The 10,037-nt window shown below is 43.9% G+C and overlaps 1 protein-coding gene and 1 non-coding gene across 11 annotated transcripts in view; both read right to left on the bottom strand.

Moving 5' to 3' along the window:
- Mecom (MDS1 and EVI1 complex locus) overlaps nt 1–10,037 on the bottom strand; it is a 553,659-nt gene that overhangs the window by 513,149 nt on the left and 30,473 nt on the right. The window lies entirely within an intron of this gene.
- On the bottom strand, nt 666–770 carry LOC116095173. Its single transcript, XR_004120495.1, has one exon. It is a non-coding gene; the product is annotated as a U6 spliceosomal RNA (small nuclear RNA).

Below are 10,037 nucleotides of genomic sequence, written 5' to 3'. Positions count from 1 at the left end.
GGAAGGGAAGGGGAGGGGAAGGGAGGAAAAGGGAGGGGAGGGGAGGGGAGAGGAGGGGAAAGGGAGGGAAGGGAGGGGAGGGGAAAGGAAGGAAGAAAAATATGACGTTTGGAAACAGCATGGTGGTGCCTTTTTGGCTGTAAAGAGCTAAATGACACACAGTTGCCAACATGTGGTTATAAATAATTGACAAGTAACAAATTAATAATGATGGTTATTGACTAGAAAAATGGCATTGCTGTGCTCTAACAATGTAGCTCAGTAGGTGGAGTACTTGCCTAGCAGGCACAAAGTCTGAGTTCAATTTATAACATCGGAGAACTGGGCATGGTGGAGCATGCCTGTAATTGTAGCACCTGGGAAAAGGAGGAAGGCAGATCAGAAGTTCAAAGTCATCCTCAGCTACACAGGGAGTTGGAGGCTAGCCTAAGACAAAACACATTTCCTGTAAATTTGTTTAAAATTTCTGGAGTCTCTGTGCTCCAAGTATTCATTCTCTGATTCTTTTTCTTATACTCACTTCAGAAACACCACTCTGAAGGGGAGGGGAGGGGAGAGGATAAGGAAATGGGAGGGGGAGAGGAAGGGAAGAGATGGGGAAGGGGAGGGAGTCAAGCATCTCCTAACCTGCTCCCTCTTCTCTCCTTTTTTTTTTCTTTCTTTTTTTAAATATGGAACGCTTCACGAATTTGCGTGTCATCCTTGCGCAGGGGCCATGCTAATCTTCTCTCGATCATTCCAATTTTAGTATATTGCTGCCAAAGCGAGCACCCCTCCTCTCATTCTTCACTGGATAAAGATGTCCTCACACGTTTTCCTTTCTTCCAGAATCCTAAGCTTTGCCTATTACATATTAAATACACCTAATAATAGCCTTCACTTGTTGATGCCCATAAAGCAATCCAAGTTTTTAGTAATTGTGTGAGCTTTGGGGTTGGGGCTCATTTCTGTGAAAAGCATCCATTTCCCTGCTTTGGAAATGGAAACACAAGCAGTGTATCAGGAGGAAAGACTCCAACCCTGCTATCCTCTTTCATCTGAAAGGCTGAGATTCTGTCTTCCTGCAAATCGCTCTCTTGCTCGTAAATGTCTTCAGAAGGGCTCTACTGGTCTTCTCAATTGAAGTTAATTGTTGAGGAAGGATGCTCTTAGGTGATCTGTCATTAGGACCCAGTAAAAACATTTGGCAATATGAACTTCCTTTCCATCTGAGACCTCAAGGCAACTGACCAGCAGCAATCAGTAATCATTCCCATCAAGGGAACAGCAATCACAGATTCCAAAATCAAGTCAGACATTTCAGACTTACTCTCAAAGACACTGCCCGTCAGAAACTGCCATACTGACCTCAGGGGTTAGGCGTGTGTCACACGAACCATACCTGGTATGTAACTTTTCTCTAATAGCTGTTTATGAGCTCTTCCCAAATCTCATCTTATTCATAAGTTTACCTGAGGAAATGATGATTGTGACAGAGCAAAAAAAAAAAAAAATCCTTGTAACATTTCCCTGTGACTTTCCCCTTTTGGTGTTAAGAGTGGTATACAATGCCAGAAGGAATTTGGATGACCAATGACATTGAACTTGTGTTTTTATAACATCTGCTGTCTATCTGAGCAATTGTTGCCCAGCTCCCCACCTTTTAAGCCTGAAGGCCCTTTGCATTTCCACTCACAATACTGTATAAGGCAAAACTAGTCTGCATACATTTCTTGATGGCTCCATTAGAAAACTAGTCCTAATGGGAGGGGTGTGGGGAGGAAGAAAGGATGGATCTTGCTGCCTTAACATGCATTTGCCCTTAAAGTGGATAATGGAGAGGTTGGCCAGCTGCAGACCTTAGAAATTCTCCAGGGGCGCTCTGCCTGTTCCTCACATCCCCCTACCCATGAGGTGAACCGCTCTGCCTGTCCCTCTCCCCCCACCCATGAGGTGAACCGCAGACAGCAGCTCAGAGGCTGGTTTGCCATCCTTTCCCTCCAAAGACAGCAAGCTCGAGCCTTATGGGCTAAGCATCCTCCCTTACCTTTATGCTTTAAGCACACCTGACTTGCAGCAGTAGGATTCATAGTGCCCCTTTCACACGTTTATCTCAGAAATGCTGGAGCCCTGGAAGATTCTGGGTGACTATTCTCTCTTTCACAGTCTCATGTGATTTTTAACACTTCTTTCCCTTTCTCTGTTGCAGCTCATCCCTGTTTCTCCTATTCCCAAAGTTCCAGTAAGTTAAGCATTTCGCTTTCTCGGTTCTTAATAGGTTTTCATAAATACCTTAACTGTTGTGAACACACACACACAACTCATCACTCTGCTTTCTAAGGGATGTGCAAGTGTCCAATACATCACTAAGATGCTGATGTCTGCAACTTAAAGGGCGGCTAATCAGTTAACCCTTTTAAGCTCTGCTTAAAGCAAGTTCCAGCAATCAAAAATGTAAAAGGGTTCACTGACAGTTTTATGAGTGGATTCTAGTAAAAGGAGGCATACAAGGCCCAACAAAAACTACACGGTGAGGGTTGAAGGAAGACATGAAAGCCATTTTATGTGTTAGCCTTTACTGAGCCTCAGAGACCTGATGTAGGAGTGACAGGCCACCAGCTATTAGAAGTCTCACTACTCACATGCTCACACCTGAAACCACTAGGGAAGGATGTTCTTTAACACAGTAACAAATGCTTTTCCATACTGCATGCAATACACATTGGCATGAGCCAAGCATAGAAAGAAATGTGTCAATGAATTCTTGCACTGAACTTAATTTAACACTGTAGGTTGTCACTTGATTGTAGATGAACACATTTTTTCAGGTAGAGTATAAAATTGTTCCTCATCCGGTATTTTCAACATATGCACTCATGTGAAAAGATTAAAACAAGTATCACAATCAACCTGAATTGCAATGTAATATTGAATTCCTAATAGCACATTCTAGTGGGAGCATGTGAAGCTAAGCTCTTAGGAGTAAAGGAAATAATTGATAGTTCATTTTTGGTCCCTGGACCCTCTTTCTAAGTCTTGGTTCCTGGTGTGCTTTTAGTCTAAACTCTGTCTTCTTGATGTCCACTTGTAAGAGAGACACCCTTTACCAAAGAGCACTCACAAACAGAAACCATTGAGAAATCCAAAGAAAGGACAGTAATTAATTGACAGTTCTGGGAAGGGTGACTAAAGCTGTCATTCCTTCAGGTTGCAGACTTCAGCAGTGCAGTGATTGGAGCACCAGTGGGGTGGAGCCCTCAGGACTGTAGATTTCAAGTCTAGGAGGAGTTAGGCATGCATGAGCTAGTTCCCAAGGGTTCAGGAAGTGCTTGCTTTCAATTCCAAAGAAGACTACCCATAAGGACCTCAACCTTGCCCTCAGTCTCCCCAAGAACAGTGTCACCTGCCACCTATAGACCTTCAGCACACCTGACCATCTGTGGGCCAAGAACCCTAAAGTTCTTAGTCCTCATCTCCCAACACTGGTCTTACATCAGATGCAGGGAAAAATCTCACACATCTCAGCCACATTTGGAAATAGTTCATTAAAGAGGTTCTAAATGCCTACTTTTTAAAATATTTTTAGAACGCTCAAGAGTTTTACAGCACAGGGGAGACCTATAAAAGCAAAGTACTTCACTACCAGTATATGGAAGGAAAATTTTCAAATTAATTTTTACTGCACATTGTTGCTTCTGAGGGTTTTTTTGTTTAATTTTTATGGCGCTAGAGGTTACACTCATCATTGTTTAAAAGACTCTACTAGAGTTAGCATACATGGGGAACCTTCTTTACAGGGTGTGGATTGTATCGTGAATGAGACACTGTCCTGTGTGTGAAGCCGATAGTGTAGTGAAGCAGGCAACTAACTTGCACTGTCTGGGAACACACAACTCATCCTGTGGTCCCAAGGAAAGGAGTCACTCATTCCATAGGGCGATGGAGTTCAGAGGCCATGCTGAAAGGGTGGGCCATCAGGGTTCCAAAGAGTAAACAAGGAGTCTGGGACTTTGGGGAAGATTCAAAGGTCTGTAGTAGAGGCTCTGGGGAAGTAAGGCACCAAGCTAGTTAATGCTGGGGCACAGGCAGTACAATCAGAAAGTGGCTGTTGGGTGCAGGTAAACTGTTACACTTAGTCTGGGCTCTCCCTCCTTCATCTGACATCCTGCGTCAGGCATCAAGCAAGGAGGTGAGTTTCCAAGGTAGGGATGTGGGTGTGCCCATATTCAAGGTCAGAGGTCACATCCCTCAGACGTAATCCACCTTCTTGAGAGTTTGAGACGAAGCATCTCACTGGCCTTAGACTCATGACTCCCCTAGGCTAAGTGGCCAGAGAGCAGCAGGGAGCTGCCTGTTTCTGCCTACCCGGTGCTGGGATTGCATGTGCTCTATCCAGCACACACCTAGCTTTGCTACAAGACTTCTAAGGATAGAGCTCAGGTCTCTGGGCTTTGCCTTCCAAGCACTCTATTGACTGAGTACACCCCAGTTAAGCATCCTTAAGGACAGCATTGAAAAGCTGTGCCTTTGCAAGAGCACACATGCAGGTAACACCTTTGTAGAGAGTCTATGCACCTCTCTGGTCTCTCATGCTAAGATTCTCAACTCTTTCTAAGCCCTGGGATGGCTGAGTAGCCCAAGGAAAGCAGTGAACTTTGCTGTGGGTCATTCTTCCCACCATCGGCACAGGTCCATTTCCTGGGCTTCGCTCCCTCTCCAGCTCACTGCCCAGAATGGTGTTAACAGGGACACACTTCACCACCTCAGCCACCGCTGGTGGTCTGAGCTGCCCGAGCTGCCTGACCATCCATCAAAGCAGCCAAGTGCCAGCTCCCCCTGAAACCCAACTCAGTCCTTGCTGAAAGTCCTGCAAGGAGGATGTAGGAGGAGTCCCAGACTGCTCATCTATGGCTGTTTGAATAGTCCCAGCACTGCTGACAGATGGAGTGAGCATGGCTCGGATACCTCCACAGGATGAAGAAAGAAACCTGGCTTCTCTCTTTGGGGATGGAAACTCAGATCAGCTTTTTGTCACAATACCTACACCATCGCAAAGTCAGTATCTACTGAGCCTCCAGGAGTGAAGGAAAGACGAATTCCAGAGCAAAACACAGAACTGTGCACAGGAACAAAAAATAAATAAAAAATAAAAAATACCTGGATAAACAGACTCAAGGTTTTCTGGGTGTGCACGGTGTGGCCATTTCACAGAGGCACCGAGGTCAGTCCAGTGCCCACAGGGGAGCTGGCAGCTTGGGGCATTTTTTTTCTCTCAGGCCACACTTGTCACTATTCCAAATGTTCTACCCCCAAATTCAACCTCGTGAAACTTTGCTGAGCCTGGAAGAGGGAAGCTTTCAGACGCACATGGGATTAGAGAGACCCCAACATCTGCATCTCTGAAAGTACATGAAGTCCTTTCTGTCAACCCCGATGGGGGCTCTGTGCAGCTCTGCAGCAGCAGAGCACCAAGTCCCTGCAGAAGGACCACAGCATCCACTCAGTGTCTTGGCTTCAAGCCGCTACTTTAGCTCTTAAAAAAAATAATGTCTGTATAATATATGTATGTATATGTGTATCTATATATGTATACATATATGTATATGGATATATATGGATGTGGATGTATATATGTATGTTATATATGATGTAGATGTATATATGTCCATGAATGTACGCATAGATGTATACATGCATATTTGTGTTATATATATGGTAATGGATATATGCATATATGTGGATGTGTATATGTGGATATATATGTATATAGATATATTACATAGATATTTGCAGCCACTGTTTCCCAAGCTTTGTTCAGCCTGATAGTTTCTTCACAAATATTTCTGCATCATCATCCTCCTCTTCCTCCTCCTCCTCATCCGCTGAACTATAGCTATTTACTGGTTTTTCTTACTGACCAACATCCCTCAAGCTAATTATAAAAGAGTAATTTTAAATGTCAAATCAGTATTGTTTGCGAAGAGTGAATTTATTTTAATTATTAAATCTAGCTCACTTCTGTTACCGTGCAAAGCTCCTCCCTTTCTGTTGAATGGCAGAAACTAAGCCACATTTATCTTTTTGAGTTATTGGAAAGAACAGTCCCTTGAAGGGAAATGCCTGTCACTTCTGGGTTCAAGGCTACTGAGTACACAGCCCATGAACCACTAAAACCACTCCATCCTCCCTTCTAGTCTACAGCCCACACTTTGGGAAACCCCATGCTAATTACGCAGAAATCCGAGGCTCTGTCTGGCCCTGTCAGTGGCCTTTGCTTTCATTTTCCACAGCAGAGCATTTTGACTGTCATGCTCAGCGCCAGTTCCAAAGTCACTGAGTTTCACAACAAGGTTTGGCTGGTAGGGAGAAGACTGTCCAAGCCCAGCTTGAATTAAGAGTAAATAAATATCACAAGTCGTCATCATTGCTCACTTATTTCTTCCTTTTCATTTCCCTAGAAGCAGCCTGGGAATAATTTAAATGCCGTGAAAATTCAAATATATTCAATATAAAACCATATGAAAATCCGTCAAAATCGAGAAACTCCTTGCAATACGAGATGATAGCACTCAGTGGCACTATCCTTCGCACAAAACACCCCCTCACCTCACTAGTTGTCTAGCATCTACTGATCCCATCATCCCTCTGAGCACAAATTCTACTTAAGAATCCATTTTGCAGGTGGGATGGCTCAAGCTCTGAAGAGATGAACCTCTGATCACAGAGGACTGTGTGGAGAGAGGTCTTTCCTAAACTCTAGCCTAACTTCTCCATTTTAAAGTTGAGCTAACCCAGACTTGATCAAGACATGATCATGAACTGAAGAATTCCCAAAGCTTGGGAAACAGTGGCTGCGTAAATCTATGTAACACACACATATATATATACATATATATATATATACACATACACACATATATACACATATAAACATATACATCATATATATGTATATCCATAACCATGCACATAGCACACATACATATCTGCATCCATGTACACATTCATACACACACACATATATATATATGTATATGTATATATACATATGTACACACACACACATGTCCATATCCAGACTCTTAAATCTGATGCTTCTGAGTCAAATATTAGATGCTGGAGATACAGATTTTGCTTGTAAGTGGCAGAAAAATCATTCCATCCTCCAATGACACCCAGAAATTTTTCAGTCCCTCAAATTCTTCATGAAATCTGTGGCAATCCATCTTAGGCAAGTCATCCCAGTATTTCTTTTCTTCTTCTTCTTCTTCTTCTTCTTCTTCTTCTTCTTCTTCTTCTTCTTCTTCTTCTTCTTCTTCTTTCTTCTTCTTCTTTCTTCTTCTTTTTGTTACTTTTGTTCTTCCTTTCCTTTTTTCTGGAAGGGGGCACAGAACCTAAATCACCAGAGGGCCGATCCACATCTGAATTCTATCTCCAGACCCCAGTCTTCTTTACTGTAGTCTGAGTGTTGGAAGCCCTCTGGGAGAGGAGCTTGTAAAGCAGAGAGAGACAGCTTAGATGGGCTCTCTGCATCCTGTAGAGTACCTCCCTGCACCTCTTGGCCCTAGGTTCTCTAACAGTAAGCTCATTGTGTCCCACTACAGTGTCAACAAACACTGCACAGAAGAGGAAAGCAGTGGGCTGACCCGTCATCTGTTTTCTATCCCATGGAGCTTCCTAATCAATCTTCCACTGCGATAACCTGGGGACTGAGACTAGCTTTAAACAATCCAGAATTCTGTGAGCATCACCATCCTCCCAAGACATTCTTTTTAAAAAAAATCACAAAACAGGAAGTTCTGAGTCATTACAATGTACCAGTATGTTTGCTGAAAGTCTTCTGGAACACCAAATGGCATATAGCTATCCAGACAAGCAGACTATTATAAAAGCAGATGTTTCTCTCTCTTCCCCCTCGGAGAAACACATTGTCAATTTAGCTACCATCTTCTGGCCTCTCAAGCAGACTTCCCCAGAGATCAATAGTGGTGTATGTAATTCAGGTACAATATGACCCCCGAATTCCCATTCATCTTGTACCCATACCATATGGCAGAAGATAGCTATGCAAATGCTAGATGAGTTACAGGGGAAGCTTGAACTTGAGCCCCTTATGCCACTCACTCACACATCACTAACAAGAATGGGATTCAAGAAACAAAGGGGGAAGTCCCACCAACATGCTACTGTCCTACTAGGGGTTAGCACCATCTGCTGCACACAGAAAGCACATACTTCACCCACACCCACATAGTCCCCCTGGATAGATCAACCACTGAGAAAATAGTCCCCAAACAATCCCATCATGCAAGCACAGAGACCTCCAAGTGGCTTTTCAGGAAAGGCCTCGTGATGTCTGGCAAAGTGACCCATGGGCCAAGGTCAGCCAACTTCAGAAGAGAGGCTGAGGGTGGACTCCAAGAGGAAGAGAACAGAGGGCAACTGAAGAAGGGGACTAAGATTCCAGAATGGAAAAAAGTCGGAGAGGAAGCAAAATACACAGAAATGGGAAAGAGAGAGAGAGTGGGGAAGCAAAAGGAGAGCTGAGAGAGTGGCTGGTGTCCACGCTACGGTCCTGCGCTCATCTGGCATACCACAGCACAGGGCCAGTTAGGATGCCTGAACAACCACAAAACAGCCTCAGCACCAATAAGAACATGGTGATGCCCTGTAGACATGGTTACAGGAAAGAAAAGCTATACTCCTAACTGAACTAACATTGGGTCTCCCAGAAAAGAAATAGGCCAACAGAAACATACACATGCACACATGCACACCACACACACACACACACACACACACACACACACCTACACCACACACATGCACATTACATACAACACACAGCACATACCACACATGCACACACATTTACGTACCACACAACACACATATACACTGTATACCATACACACACAAACACATGCCATGCCACATATACCATACACATACCATATACACATATACATGCACATACATACACACACATACACTCTTGAGCACGCACACATACCACATACCATATGTACATACATATAATCACACCACACACACAACACACACATACACACTGCATACCAAACACACACATACACATACTACACCACACACACACCAAATACCACACACATACACATGCACACACACATACACACACACACATGCACACACACACCACACATCCATAAATGATACCATACACAGATGCACCACAAAACACACACACACACAGATACCACACATAAAACACACACATACACATACCACATCACACACATATACACACCACACACACATATACCCCTTACCATGCACACATACGATACATACACCACACAGACACACAGACACACAGATACACACACAGACACGCACACACACACACACACACACACCCCTTACCAGGCAACAAGATAAATAAGCTCATTAACCGGCACTAATAGGACAGGATTTAACCTTCATTTATAGTTTCTAAGGTCATACTCATAAGGTTCTTTAGTTGGTTTGGAGGGGGGTTGCTTGTTTGTTTGTTTTTCCAAGACAGAGCCTCACTATGCAGCCCTGGCTAACCTGGAGCTTGCTATGCAGACCAGGCGGGACTCAAAGTCACAGCAATCCTACTGTCTCTGCCACTAGAGTACTGCAATTAAACCTAGGTGACTCAGTAAAAGACTCTTAGTGTTCATCTATAAATTTGCTATTTGGAGATGCATGTGTAGGTACATATGTTCCATGGCATGCATGTGAAGGTCAGAGGACAATTTGGGAGAATCATGTGAGGCCCAGAGATGGAGCTCAGGTTGCCTCAGCAGCAAGCACCCGGACCAGCTGAGCTATCTCTCACAGGCCACAGCAAGGACTTTCCAGGGAGGTTTATAAACCCACAGCCGTGGCCTTGCTTACCTTTCATCTGATACCCAATCTCTCCTATTGATGATTACTGACGATGTGTTAGAACGGCGGGTCGCGTCAGAACATACCACACTAGGCCCAAACAGGTCCACATGTAAGAGGTTTAATTGAGAGGGAGAGGGGGTAGTAACGGAAAGAGAGGAAGG

This window comes from Mastomys coucha, unplaced genomic scaffold (genome assembly GCF_008632895.1).
Source record: "Mastomys coucha isolate ucsf_1 unplaced genomic scaffold, UCSF_Mcou_1 pScaffold17, whole genome shotgun sequence".
Classification (NCBI taxonomy): domain Eukaryota; kingdom Metazoa; phylum Chordata; class Mammalia; order Rodentia; family Muridae; genus Mastomys; species Mastomys coucha.
Note: the sequence above shows the minus strand (reverse complement) of the source record. Positions and strands in the feature narration are given on the sequence as shown.